The following is a 15,870-nucleotide window of genomic DNA, read 5'->3' as shown; positions in this document are numbered from 1 at the left end:
TTTGTGCATTTTGTATTTCGTTCCGATGCGATATCGGTATTTCATCGTCAATGTGTAGGTCCAAGGAATACATTGAACCTGCAGTGTTGTATCGGAAACTAATACTGGTCTCACAGGAAAGGATCAAACCACAGACTCTAAGAAGTCTCACTCTTCTTGAACTTATGGCGGCATTGTGCCTTTTGTATTTAAATCCGATGTAATTTCAGTGTTTCCTCGTAAATGTGTATGTCCAAGGAATACATTGAACATGCAGTGGTGTATCGGAAACTAATACTGGTCTCACACTAAAGGATCGAAGCACAGACTCTAAGAAGTCTCACTCTTCTTGCACTTAAGGCGGCAATGTGCCATTTGTATTTAATTCCGATGTAATTTCAGTGTTTCATCGTCAATGTGTATGTCCAAGGATACATTGAATCTGCAGTCGTGTGTCGGAAACTAATACTGGTCTCACAGGAAAAGATAAAAGCACCGACTGTAAGAGGAGGCTCCATTCTTTTAATTAAGGCGGCGTTATGAGTTTGTATTTAATTTCGATGCGATATCTGTGATTCATCATCAATGTGATGGTTCACGGAATACATTGAACCTGCAGTGGTGTATCGGAAACTAATACTGGTTACACAGGGAATGCTCAAAGCACCGACTGTAAGAAGAGTCTCTATTCTTGTACTTAATTCGGCACTGTGCCATTTGTATTTAATTCCGATGCGATTTCTGTGTTACATCATCAATGTGAAGGTCCAAGGAATACATTGAACCTGCAGTGGTGTATCGGAAACTAATACTGGTCTCACAGGAAAGGATCAAACCACAGACTCTAAGAAGTCTCACTCTTCTTGAACTTATGGCGGCATTGTGCCTTTTGTATTTCAATCCGATGTAATTTCAGTGTTTCCTCGTCAATGTGTATGTCCAAGGAATACATTGAACGTGCAGTAGTGTATCGGAATCTAATACTGGTCTCACAGGAAAGGATCAAAGCACAGACTCTAAGAAGTCTCACTCTTCTTGCACTTAAGGCGGCATTTTGCCTTTGTAATTAATTCCAATGTAATTTCAGTGTTTCATCGGCAATGTGTATGTAAACTAAATACATTGAACCTGCAGTGGTGTATCGGAAACTAATACTGGTCTCATAGGAAAGGATCAACGCACAGACTCTAAGAAGTCTCTACCTTCTTGCACTTATGGCGGCATTGCGCCCTTTGTATTTATTTCCGATGTATTTTCAGTGTTTCATCGTCTTGTGAATGTCCAAGGAATATATTGAACCTGCAGTGGTGTATAGGAAACTAATACTGGTCTCACAGGAAAGGATCAAAGCACCGACTGTAAGAAGAGACTCTATTCTTGTACTCAAGGCGGCATTGTGCGTTTTGTATTTAATTCCGATGCGATTTCTGTGGTTCATCGTCAATGTGAAAGTCCAAGGAATACATTGACCGTGCAGTGGTGTATCGGAAACTAATACTGGTCTCATAGGAAAGGATCAAAGCACAGACTCTAAGAAGTCTCACTCTTCTTGCATTTAAGGCGGCATTGTGCCTTTTGTATTTAATTCCGATGTAAATTCAGTGTTTCATCGTCAATGTGTATGTAAAAGGAATACATTGAACCTGCAGTGGTGTATCGGAAACTAATACTGGTCTCATAGGAAAGGATCAAAGCACAGACTCTAAGAAGTCTCACTCTACTTGCATTTAAGGCGGTATTGTGCCTTTTGTATTTAATTCCGATGTAATTTCACTGTTTCATCGTCAATGTGTATGTAAAAGGATTACATTGAACCTGCAGTGGTGTATCGGAAACTAATACTGGTCCCATAGGAAAGGATCAAAGCACAGACACTAAGAAATCTCACTCTTCTTGCACATATTGCGGCATTGTGCCATTTGTATTTAACTCCGATGTAATTTCAGTGTTTCATCGTCAATGAGTATGTAAACTGAATACATTGAACCCGCAGTGGGTTATCGGAAACTAATAGCGGTCTCATAGGAATGGATCAAAGCACAGACTCTAAGAAGTCTCACCCTTCTTGCACTTAATGCGGCATTGTGCCTTTTGGATTTAATTCCGATGTAATTTCAGTGTTTCATCGTCAATGTGAATGTCCAAGGAATACATTGAACCAGCAATGGTGTATAGGAAACTAATACTGGGCTCATAAGAAAGGATCAAAGCACAGATACTAAGAAGTCTCACTCTTCTTGCACTTAAGGCAGCATAGTGCCTTTTGCATTTAATTTCGATGTAATTTCAGTGTTTCATCGTCCATGTGAATGTCCATGGAATACATTGAACCTGCAGTGGTGTATCGGAAACTAATACTGGTCTCATAGGAAAGGATCAAAGCACAGACTCTAAGTAGTCTCACTCTTCTTGCACTTAAGGCGGCATTGTGCCTTTTGTATTTAATTCCGATGTAATTTAAGTGTTTTATCGTCAATGTGTATGTAAAAGGAATACATCGAACCTGCAGTGGTATATCGGAAACTAATAGTGGTCTCATATGAAAGGATCAAAGCACAGACTCTAAGAAGTCTCACTCTTCTTGCACTTAAGGCAGCATAGTCCCTTTTGCATTTAATTTCGATGTAATTTCAGTGTTTCATCGTCAATGTGTATGTCCAAGGAATACATTGAACCTGCAGTGGTGTATCGGAATCTAATACAGTTCTCACAGGAAAAGATCAAAGCACCGAGTCAAAGAGAAGTCTCTATTCATGTAATTAAGGCGGCGTTCTGCCTTTTGTATTTAATTCCGATGCCATTTCGGTGTTTCATCGTCAATGTGTAGGTCCAAGGAATACATTGAACCTGCAGTGGTGTATCGGAACTAATACTGGTCTCACAGGAAAGTATCAAAGTACAGACTCTAAAAAGTCTCGCTCTGCATGCACTTAAGGCGGCATTGTGCCTTTTGTATTTAATTCCGATGTAATTTCAGTGTTTCATCGTCAATGTGTATGTCCAAGGATTACATTGAACCGGCAGTGGTGTATCGGAAACTAATACTGGTCTCACAGGAAAAGATCAAAGCACAGACTGTAAGAAGAGTCTCTATTCTTGTATTTAAGACGGCTTTGTGCATTTTGTATTTCATTCCGATGCGATATCGGTATTTCATCGTCAATGTGTAGGTCCAAGGAATACATTGAACCTGCAGTGGTGTTTTGGAAACGAATACTGGCCTCACAGGAAAGGATCAAACCACAGACTCTAAGAAGTCTCACTCTTCTTGAACTTATGGCGGCATTGTGCCTTTTGTATTTAAATCCGATGTAATTTCAGTGTTTCCTCGTAAATGTGTATGTCCAAGGAATACATTGAACATGCAGTGGTGTATCGGAAACTAATACTGGTCTCACACTAAAGGATCGAAGCACAGACTCTAAGAAGTCTCACTCTTCTTGCACTTAAGGCGGCAATGTGCCATTTGTATTGAATTCCGATGGAATTTCAGTGTTTCATCGTCAATGTGTATGTCCAAGGATACATTGAATCTGCAGTCGTGTGTCGGAAACTAATACTGGTCTCACAGGAAAAGATAAAAGCACCGACTGTAAGAGGAGTCTCTATTCTTGTAATTAAGGCGGCGTTATGAGTTTTGTATTTAATTTCGATGCGATATCTGTGTTTCATCGTCAATGTGAAGGTTCACGGAATACATTGAACCTGCAGTGGTGTATCGGAAACTAATACTGGTTACACAGGGTATGCTCAAAGCACCGACTGTAAGAAGAGTCTCTATTCTTGTACTTAATTCATCACTGTGCCATTTGTATTTAATTCCGATGCGATTTCTGTGTTTCATCATCAATGTGAAGGTCCAAGGAATACATTGAACCTGCAGTGGTGTATCGGAAACTAATACTGGTCTCACAGGAAAGGATCAAATCACAGACTCTAAGAAGTCTCACTCTTCTTGAACTTATGGCGGCATTGTGCCTTTTGTATTTCAATCCGATGTAATTTCAGTGTTTCCTCGTCAATGTGTATGTCCAAGGAATACATTGAACGTGCAGTAGTGTATCGGAATCTAATACTGGTCTCACAGGAAAGGATCAAAGCACAGACTCTAAGAAGTCTCACTCTTCTTGCACTTGAGGCGGCATTTTGCCTTTGTAATTAATTCCAATGTAATTTCTGTGTTTCATCGGCAACGTGTATGTAAACTAAATACATTGAACCTGCAGTGGTGTATCGGAAACTAAAACTGGTCTCATAGGAAAGGATCAAAGCACAGACTCTAAGAAGTCTCTACCTTCTTGCACTTATGGCGGCATTGCGCCCTTTGTATTTATTTCCGATGTATTTTCAGTGTTTCATCGTCATGTGAATGTTCACGGAATATATTGAACCTGCAGTGGTGTATCGGAAACTAATACTGGTCTCACAGGAAAGGATCAAAGCACCGACTGTAAGAAGAGTCTCTATTCTTGTACTCAAGGCGGCATTGTGCGTTTTGTATTTAATTCCGATGCGATTTCTGTGTTTCATCGTCAATGTGAAGGTCCAAGGAATACATTGACCGTGCAGTGGTGTATCGGAAACTAATACTGGTCTCATAGGAAAGGATCAAAGCACAGACTCTAAGAAGTCTCACTCTTCTTGCATTTAAGGCGGCATTGTGCCTTTTGTATTTAATTCCGATGTAAATTCAGTGTTTCATCGTCAATGTGAATGTCCAAGGAATACATTGAACCTGCAATGGTGTATAGGAAACTAATACTGGGCTCATAAGAAAGGATCAAATCACAGATACTAAGAAGACTCACTCTTCCTGCACTTAAGGCAGCATAGTGCCTTTTGCATTTAATTTCGATGTAATTTCAGTGTTTCATCGTCAATGTGAATGTCCAAGGAATACATTGCACCTGCAGTGGTGTATCGGAAACTAATACTGGTCTCATAGGAAATTATCAAAGCACCGACTGTAAGAAGAGTCTCTATTCTTGTACTTAAGGCGGCATTGTGCCTTTTGTATTTAATTCCGATGCGATTTCTGTGTTTCATCGTCAATGTGAAGGTCCAAGGAATACATTGACCGTGCAGTGGTGTATCGGAAACTAATACTGGTCTCATAGGAAAGGATCAAAGCACAGACCCTAAGAAGTCTCACTCTTCTTGCATTTAAGGCGGCATTGTGCCTTTTGTATTTAATTCCGATGTAAATTCAGTGTTTCATCGTCAATGTGTATGTAAAAGGATTACATTGAACCTCCAGTGGTGTATCGGGAACTAATACTGGTCAAATAGGAAAGGATCAAAGCACAGACCCTAAGAAGTCTCACTCTTCTTGCATTTAAGGCGCTATTGTGCCTTTTGTATTTAATTCCGATGTAATTTCACTGTTTCATCGTCAATGTGTATGTAAAAGGAATACATTGAACCTGCAGTGGTGTATCGGAAACTAATACTGGTCTCATAGGAAAGGATCAAAGCACAGACACTAAGAAATCTCACTCTTCTTGCACTTATTGCGGCATTGTGCCATTTGTATTTAACTCAGATGTAATTTCAGTGTTTCATCGTCAATGAGTATGTAAACTGAATACATTGAACCTTCAGTGGGTTATCGGAAACTAATAGTGGTCTCATAGGAAAGGATCAAAGCACAGACTCTAAGAAGTCTCACCCTTCTTGCACTTAAGGCGGCATTGTGACTTATGCATTTAATTCCGATGTAATTTCATTGTTTCATCGTCAATGTGAATGTCCAAGGAATACATTGAACCTGCAATGGTGTATAGGAAACTAATGCTGGGCTCATAGGAAAGGATCAAAGCACAGACCCTAAGAAGTCTCACTCTTCTTGCACTTAAGGCAGCATAGTGCCTTTTGCATTTAATTTCGATGTAATTTCAGTGTTTCATCGTCCATGTGAATCTCCACGGAATACATTGAACCTGCAGTGGTGTATCGGAAACTAATACTGGTCTCATAGGAAAGGATCAGAGCACAAACTCTAAGAAGTCTCACTCTTCTTGCACTTAAGGCGGCATTGTGCCTTTTGTATTTAATTCCGATGTAATTTCAGTGTTTCATCGTCAAAGCGTATGTAAAAGGAGTACATTGAACCTGCAATGGAGTATCGGAAACTAACACTAGTCTCACAGGAAAGGATCAAAGCACAGACTCTAAGAAGTCTTACTTTTCTTGCACTTAAGGCGGCATTGTGCCTTCTGAATTTAATTCCGATGTAATTTCAGTGTTTCATCGTCAATATGAATGTCCAAGTAATACATAGAACCATCAGTGGTGTATCGGAAACGAATACGGGTCTCACAGGAAAGGATCAAACACCGATTGTAAGAAGAGTCAAATTCTTGTACTTAAGGCGGCGTTGTGCCTTCTGTATTTAATTCCGATGCGATTTCTGTGTTTCATCGTCAATGTGAAGGTCCAAGGAATACATTGAACCTGCAGAGGTGTATCGGAAACTAAGTCTGGTCTCACAGGAAAGGATCAAAGCACTGACTCTAAGAAGTCTCAATCTTCATGCACTTAAGGCGGCATTGTGCCTTTTGTATTTAATTCCGAAGTAATATCAGTGTTTCATCGTCAATGTGAAGGTGCAAGGAATATATTGAACGTGCAGTGGTGTATCGGAAACTAATACTGGTCTCACAGGAAAGGATCAAAGCACAGACTCTGAGAAGTCTCACTCTTCTTGCACTTAAGGCGGCATTGTGCCTTTGTATTTCATTCCGACGTAATTTCAGTGTTTCATCGTCAATGTGTATGTAAACGGAATACATTGAACCTGCAGTGGTGTATCGGAAACTAATACTGGTCTCATAGGAAAGGATCAAAGCACAGACTAAAAGAAGCCTCACTCTTCTTGCATTTAAGGCGGCATTGTGTCTTTTGTATTTAATTCCGATGTAATTTCAGTGTTTCATCGTCAATGTGAATGTCCAAGGAATACATTGCACCTGCAGTGGTGTATCGGAAACTAATACTGGTCTCATAGGAAATTATCAAAGCACCGACTGTAAGAAGAGTCTCTATTCTTGTACTTAAGGCGGCATTGTGCCTTTTGTATTTAATTCCGATGCGATTTCTGTGTTTCATCGTCAATGTGAAGGTTTAAGGAATACATTGACCGCGCAGTGGTGTATCGGAAACTAATACTGGTCTCATAGGAAAGGATCAAAGCACAGACCCTAAGAAGTCTCACTCTTCTTGCATTTAAGGCGGCATTGTGCCTTTTGTATTTAATTCCGATGTAAATTCAGTGTTTCATCGTCAATGTGTATGTAAAAGGATTACATTGAACCTCCAGTGGTGTATCGGGAACTAATACTGGTCAAATAGGAAAGGATCAAAGCACAGACTCTAAGAAGTCTCACTCTTCTTGCATTTAAGGCGCTATTGTGCCTTTTGTATTTAATTCCGATGTAATTTCACTGTTTTATCGTCAATGTGTATGTAAAAGGAATACATTGAACCTGCAGTGGTGTAGCGGAAACTAATACTGGTCTCATAGGAAAGGATCAAAGCACAGACACTAAGAAATCTCACTCTTCTTGCACTTATTGCGGCATTGTGCCATTTGTATTTAACTCAGATGTAATTTCAGTGTTTCATCGTCAATGAGTATGTAAACTGAATACATTGAACCTTCAGTGGGTTATCGGAAACTAATAGTGGTCTCATAGGAAAGGATCAAAGCACAGACTCTAAGAAGTCTCACCCTTCTTGCACTTAAGGCGGCATTGTGACTTATGCATTTAATTCCGATGTAATTTCATTGTTTCATCGTCAATGTGAATGTCCAAGGAATACATTGAACCTGCAATGGTGTATAGGAAACTAATACTGGGCTCATAGGAAAGGATCAAAGCACAGACCCTAAGAAGTCTCACTCTTCTAGCACTTAAGGCAGCATAGTGCCTTTTGCATTTAATTTCGATGTAATTTCAGTGTTTCATCGTCCATGTGAATCTCCACGGAATACATTGAACCTGCAGTGGTGTATCGGAAACTAATACTGGTCTCATAGGAAAGGATCAGAGCACAAACTCTAAGAAGTCTCACTCTTCTTGCACTTAAGGCGGCATTGTGCCTTTTGTATTTAATTCCGATGTAATTTCAGTGTTTCATCGTCAATGTGAATGTCCAAGGAATACATTGAACCTGCAGTGGTGTATCGGAAACTAATACTGGTCTCATAGGAATGGATGAAAGCACAGACTCTAAGAAGAGTCTCTATTCTTGTACTTAAGGCGGCATTTTGCCTTTTGTATTTAATTCGGATGTAATTTCAGTGCTTCTTCGTCAATGTGTATGTCAAAGGAATACATTGAACCTGCAGTGGTGTATCGGAAGGTAATACTGGTCTCACAGGAAAGGATCAAAAGCACGGACTCTAAGAAGTCTCAATCTTCTTGCACTTAAGGCGGCATTGTGCCTTTGTATTTAATTCCGATGTAATTTCAGTGTATCATCATCAATGTGTATGTAAAAGGAATACATTGAACCTGCAGTGGTGTATCGGAAACTAATACTGGTCTCATAGGAATGGATGAAAGCACAGACTCTAAGAAGTCTCACTCTTCTTGCACTTGAGGCGGCATTGTGCCTTTTGTATTTAATTCAGATGTAATTTCAGTGTTTCATCGTCCATGTGAATGTCCAAGGAATACATTGAACCTGCAGTGGTGTAATGGAAACTAATACTGGTCTCATAGGAGAGGATCAAAGCTCAGACTCTAAGAAGTCTCACTCTTCTTGCACTTAAGGCGGCATTGTGCCTTTTGTATTTAATTGCGATGTAATTTCAGTGTTTCATCGTCAATGGGAATGTCCAAGGAATACATTAAACCTGCAGTGGTGTATCGGAAACTAATACTTGTCTCACAGGAAAGGATCAAAGCACCGACAGTAAGAAGAGTCTCTATTCATATACTTAAGGCGGCATTGTGGCTTTTGTTTTCAATTCCGATGCGATTTCTGTGTTTCATCGTCAATGTGAAGGTCCAAGGAATATATTGACCCTGTTGTGTTGTATTGGAATCTAATACTGGTCTCACAGAAAGGATCAAATCGCAGACTCTAAGAAGTCTGACTCATCTTGCACTTAAGGCATCATTCTGCCCTTTGTATTTAATTCCGATGTAATTTCAGTGTTTCATCGTCAATGTGAATGTCCAAGGAATACATTGAACGAGCAGTGGTGTATCGGAAACTAATACTGGTCTCACAGGAAAGGATCAAAGCTCAGACTGTAAGAAGAGTCTCTATTCTTGTACTTAAGGCGGCATTGTGCCTTTTCTATTTAATTCCGATGTAATTTCTGTGTTTCATCGTCAATGTGTATGTAAAAGGAATACATTGACCCTGCTGTAGCGTATCGGAAAATAATACTGGTCTCATAGGAAAGGATCAAAGCACAGACTCTAAGAAGTATCACTCTTCTTGCACTTAAGGCGGCATTGTGCCTTTTGTAAATAATTCCGAAGTAATTTCAGTGTTTCATCGTCATTGGGAATGTCCAAGGAATACATTGAACGTGCAGTGGTGTATCGGAAACTAATACTGGTCTCACAGGAAAGGATCAAAACACAGAGTGAAAGAAGAGTCTCTATTCTAGTACTTAAGGCGGCATTGTGCCTTTTGTATTTTATTGCTATGCGATTTCTGTGTTTCATCGTCAATGTGAAATTCCAAGGAATACATTGACCTTGCAGTGGTGTATCGGAAACTAATACTAGTCTCATAGGAATGGATCAAACACAGACTCTTAGAAGTCTCACTCTTCTTGCATTTAAGACGGCATTGTGCCTTTTGTATTTAATCCCGATGTAATTTCAGTGTTTCATCGTCAATGTGTATGTAAAAGGAATACATTGAACCTGCAGTGGTGTGTCGGAAACAAATACTGTTCTCATAGGAAAGGATCAAAGCACAGACTCTAAGAAGTCTCACTCTTCTTGCATTTAAGGCGGCATTGTGCCTTTTGTAATTAATTCCAATGTAATTTCAGTGTTTCATCGTCAATGTGTATGTAAAAGGAATACATTGAACCTGCAGTGGTGTATCGGAAACTAATACTGGACTCACAGGAAAGGATCAGAGCACCGACTGTAAGAAGAGTCTCTATTCTTGTACTTAAGGCGGCGTTGTGCCTTTTGTATTTAATCCCGATGCGTTTTCTGTGTTTCATCGTCAATGTGAAGGTCCAAGCAATACATTGAACCTGCAGTGGTGTATCGGAAACTAAAACTGGACTCACAGGAAAGGATCAAAGCACAGACTCAATGAAGTCTCTATCTTCTTGCACTTAAGGCGGCATTGTGCCTTTTGTGTTTAATTCCGATGTAATTTCAGTGTTTCATCGTCAATGTGTATGTAAAAGGAATACATTGAACCTGCAGTGGTGTATCGGAACCAAATACTGGTCTCATAGGAAAGGATCAAAGCACAGACTCTACAAAGTCTCACTCTTCTTGCATTTAAGGCGTCATTGTGCCTTTTGTATTTAATTCCGATGTAATTTCAGTGTTTCATCGTCAATGTGAATGTCCGACGAATACATTGAACCTGCAGTGGTGTATCGGAAACTAAAACTGGTCTCACAGGAAAGGATCAAAGCACTGACTCTAAGAAATCCCACTCTTCTTGCATTTAAGGCGGAATTGTGCCTATTGTAATTAATTCCGATGTATTTTCAGTGTTTCATCGTCAATGTGTATGTAAAAGGAATACATTGAACCTGCAGTGGTGTATCGGAAACTAATACTAATCTCACAGGAAAGGATCAAAGTACAGACTCTAAGAAGTCTCACTCTTCTTGCATTTAAGGCGGCATTGTGCCTTTTGTATTTAATTGCGATGTAATTTCAGTGTTTCATTCGCAATGTGTACGTAAAACGAATACATTCAACCTGCAGTGGTGTATCGGAAACTAATACTGGTCTCATAGGAAATTATCAAAGCACAGACTCTAAGGTGTCTCACTCTTCTTGCATTTAAGGCGTCATTGTGCCTTTTGTATTTAATTCCGATGCGATTTCTGTGTTTCATCCTCTATGTGAAGGTCCAAGGAATACATTCATCTTACAGTGGTGTATCGGAAACTAATACTGGTCTCACAGGGAATGCTCAAAGCACCGACTGTAAGAAGAGTCTCTATTGTTGTACTTAAGGCGGCATTGTGTATTTTGTATTTAATTCCGATGCGATTTCTGTGTTTCATCGTCAATGTGAATGTATAAGGAATACATTGAACCTGCAGTGGTGTGTCGGAATCTAATACTGGTCTCACAGGAAAGGATCAAATCACAGACTCTAAGAAGTCTCACTCTTCTTGCACGTAAGGCGGCATTGTGCCTTTTGTACTTAATTCCGATGTAATTTCAGTGTTTCATCGTCAATGTGTATGTAAGAGGAATACATTGAACCTGCAGTGGTGTATCGTAAACTAATACTGGTCTTATAGGAAAGGATCAAAGCAGAGACTCTAAGAAGTCTCACTCTTCTGCATTTAAGGCGGAATTGTGCCTTTTGTATTTAATTCTGATGTAATTTCAGTGTTTCATCGTCAATGTGTATGTAAATGGAATACATTGATTCTGCAGTGGTGTATCGGCAACTAATACTGGTCTCATAGGAAAGGATCAAAGCACAGACTCTAAGAAGTCTCACTCTTCTTGCATTTAAGGCGCTATTGTGCCTTTTGTATTTAATTCCGATGTAATTTCACTGTTTCATCGTCAATGTGTATGTAAAAGGAATACATTGAACCTGCAGTGGTGTATCGGAAACTAATACTGGTCTCATAGGAAAGGATCAAAGCACAGACACTAAGAAATCTCACTCTTCTTGCACTTATTGCGGCATTGTGCCATTTGTATTTAACTCAGATGTAATTTCAGTGTTTCATCGTCAATGAGTATGTAAACTGAATACATTGAACCTTCAGTGGGTTATCGGAAACTAATAGTGGTCTCATAGGAAAGGATCAAAGCACAGACTCTTAGAAGTCTCACCCTTCTTGCACTTAAGGCGGCATTGTGACTTATGCATTTAATTCCGATGTAATTTCATTGTTTCATCGTCAATGTGAATGTCCAAGGAATACATTGAACCTGCAATGGTGTATAGGAAACTAATACTGGGCTCATAGGAAAGGATCAAAGCACAGACCCTAAGAAGTCTCACTCTTCTTGCACTTAAGGCAGCATAGTGCCTTTTGCATTTAATTTCGATGTAATTTCAGTGTTTCATCGTCCATGTGAATCTCCACGGAATACATTGAACCTGCAGTGGTGTATCGGAAACTAATACTGGTCTCATAGGAAAGGATCAGAGCACAGACTCTAAGAAGAGTCTCTATTCTTGTACTTAAGGCGGCATTTTGCCTTTTGTATTTAATTCGGATGTAATTTCAGTGCTTCTTCGTCAATGTGTATGTCAAAGGAATACATTGAACCTGCAGTGGTGTATCGGAAGGTAATACTGGTCTCACAGGAAAGGATCAAAAGCACGGACTCTAAGAAGTCTCAATCTTCTTGCACTTAAGGCGGCATTGTGCCTTTGTATTTAATTCCGATGTAATTTCAGTGTATCATCATCAATGTGTATGTATAAGGAATACATTGAACCTGCAGTGGTGAATCGGAAACTAGTACTGGTCTCATAGGAATGGATCAAAGCACAGACTCTAAGAAGTCTCACTCTTCTTGCACTTGAGGCGGCATTGTGCCTTTTGTATTTAATTCAGATGTAATTTCAGGGTTTCATCGTCCATGTGAATGTCCAAGGAATACATTGAACCTGCAGTGGTGTAATGGAAACTAATACTGGTCTCATAGGAAAGGATCAAAGCTCAGACTCTAAGAAGTCTCACTCTTCTTGCACTTAAGGCGGCATTGTGCCTTTTGTATTTAATTCCGATGTAATTTCAGTGTCTCATCGACAATGGGAATGTCCAAGGAATACATTAAACCTGCAGTGGTGTATCGGAAACTAATACTTGTCTCACAGGAAAGGATCAAAGCACCGACAGTAAGAAGAGTCTCTATTCTTATACTTAAGGCGGCATTGTGGCTTTTGTTTTCAATTCCGATGCGATTTCTGTGTTTCATCGTCAATGTGAAGGTCCAAGGAATATATTGACCCTGCTGTGTTGTATAGGAATCTAATACTGGTCTCACAGAATGGATCAAATCGCAGACTCTAAGAAGTCTGACTCATCTTGCACTTAAGGCATCATTCTGCCCTTTGTATTTAATTCCGATGTAATTTCAGTGTTTCATCGTCAATGTGAATGTCCAAGGAATACATTGAACGAGCAGTGGTGTATCGGAAACTAATACTGGTCTCACAGGAAAGGATCAAAGCTCAGACTGTAAGAAGAGTCTCTATTCTTGTACTTAAGGCGGCATTGTGCCTTTTCTATTTAATTCCGATGTAATTTCTGTGTTTCATCGTCAATGTGTATGTAAAAGGAATACATTGACCCTGCTGTAGCGTATCGGAAAATAATACTGGTCTCATAGGAAAGGATCAAAGCACAGACTCTAAGAAGTATCACTCTTCTTGCACTTAAGGCGGCATTGTGCCTTTTGTAATTAATTCCGAAGTAATTTCAGTGTTTCATCGTCATTGGGAATGTCCAAGGAATACATTGAACGTGCAGTGGTGTATCGGAAACTAATACTGGTCTCACAGGAAAGGATCAAAACACAGAGTGAAAGAAGAGTCTCTATTCTAGTACTTAAGGCGGCATTGTGCCTTTTGTATTTTATTGCTATGCGATTTCTGTGTTTCATCGTCAATGTGAAATTCCAAGGAATACATTGACCTTGCAGTGGTGTATCGGAAACTAATACTAGTCTCATAGGAAAGGATCAAACACAGACTCTTAGAAGTCTCACTCTTCTTGCATTTAAGGCGGCATTGAGCCTTTTGTATTTAATTCCGATGTAATTTCAGTGTTTCATCGTCAATGTGTATGTAAGAGGAATACATTGAACCTGCAGTGGTGTATCGTAAACTAATACTGGTCTTATAGGAAAGGATCAAAGCAGAGACTCTAAGAAGTCTCACTCTTCTTGCATTTAAGGCGGATTTGTGCCTTTTGTATTTAATTCTGATGTAATTTCAGTGTTTCATCGTCAATGTGTATGTAAAAGGAATACATTGAACCTGCAGTGGTGTATCGGTAACTAATGCTGGTCTCATAGGAAACGATCAAAGCACAGACTGTAAGAAGTCTCACTCTTCTTGCATTTAAGACGGCATTGTGCCTTTTGTATTTAATCCCGATGTAATTTCAGTGTTTCATCGTCAATGTGTATGTAAAAGGAATACATTGAACCTGCAGTGGTGTGTCGGAAACAAATACTGTTCTCATAGGAAAGGATCAAAGCACAGACTCTAAGAAGTCTCACTCTTCTTGCATTTAAGGCGGCATTGTGCCTTTTGTAATTAATTCCAATGTAATTTCAGTGTTTCATCGTCAATGTGTATGTAAAAGGAATACATTGAACCTGCAGTGGTGTATCGGAAACTAATACTGGACTCACAGGAAAGGATCAGAGCACCGACTGTAAGAAGAGTCTCTATTCTTGTACTTAAGGCGGCGTTGTGCCTTTTGTATTTAATCCCGATGCGTTTTCTGTGTTTCAACGTCAATGTGAAGGTCCAAGCAATACATTGAACCTGCAGTGGTGTATCGGAAACTAAAACTGGACTCACAGGAAAGGATCAAAGCACAGACTCAATGAAGTCTCTATCTTCTTGCACTTAAGGCGGCATTGTGCCTTTTGTGTTTAATTCCGATGTAATTTCAGTGTTTCATCGTCAATGTGTATGTAAAAGGAATACATTGAACCTGCAGTGGTGTATCGGAACCTAATACTGGTCTCATAGGTAAGGATCAAAGCACAGACTCTACAAAGTCTCACTCTTCTTGCATTTAAGGCGTCATTGTGCCTTTTGTATTTAATTCCGATGTAATTTCAGTGTTTCATCGTCAATGTGAATGTCCGACGAATACATTGAACCTGCAGTGGTGTATCGGAAACTAAAACTGGTCTCACAGGAAAGGATCAAAGCACTGACTCTAAGAAATCCCACTCTTCTTGCATTTAAGGCGGAATTGTGCCTATTGTAATTAATTCCGATGTATTTTCAGTGTTTCTTCGTCAATGTGTATGTAAAAGGAATACATTGAACCTGCAGTGGTGTATCGGAAACTAATACTAATCTCACAGGAAAGGATCAAAGTACAGAATCTAAGAAGTCTCACTCTTCTTGCATTTAAGGCGGCATTGTGCCTTTTGTATTTAATTGCGATGTAATTTCAGTGTTTCATTCGCAATGTGTACGTAAAACGAATACATTCAACCTGCAGTGGTGTATCGGAAACTAATACTGGTCTCATAGGAAATTATCAAAGCACAGACTCTAAGGTGTCTCACTCTTCTTGCATTTAAGGCGGCATTGTGCCTTTTGTATTTAATTCCTATGTAATTTCAGTGTTTCATCGTCAATGTGACTGTCCAAGGAGTACATTGAACCTGCAGTGGTGTATCGGAAACTAATACTGGTCTCACAGGAAAGGAACAAAGCACCGACTGTAATAAGAGTCTCTATTCTTGTACTTAAGGCGGTATTGTGCCTTTTGTATTTAATTCCGATGCGATTTCTGTGTTTCATCCTCTATGTGAAGGTCCAAGGAATACATTGATCTTACAGTGGTGTATCGGAAACTAATACTGGTCTCACAGGGAATGCTCAAAGCACCGACTGTGAGAAGAGTCTCTATTGTTGTACTTAAGGCGGCATTGTGTCTTTTGTATTTAATTCCGATGCGATTTCTGTGTTTCATCGTCAATGTGAATGTAT

This window comes from Schistocerca americana, unplaced genomic scaffold (genome assembly GCF_021461395.2).
Source record: "Schistocerca americana isolate TAMUIC-IGC-003095 unplaced genomic scaffold, iqSchAmer2.1 HiC_scaffold_13, whole genome shotgun sequence".
In the NCBI taxonomy this organism is placed as follows: Eukaryota; Metazoa; Arthropoda; class Insecta; order Orthoptera; family Acrididae; genus Schistocerca; species Schistocerca americana.
The sequence above is the reverse complement of the archived record's forward strand: the minus strand, read 5'-3'. Positions refer to the sequence as shown.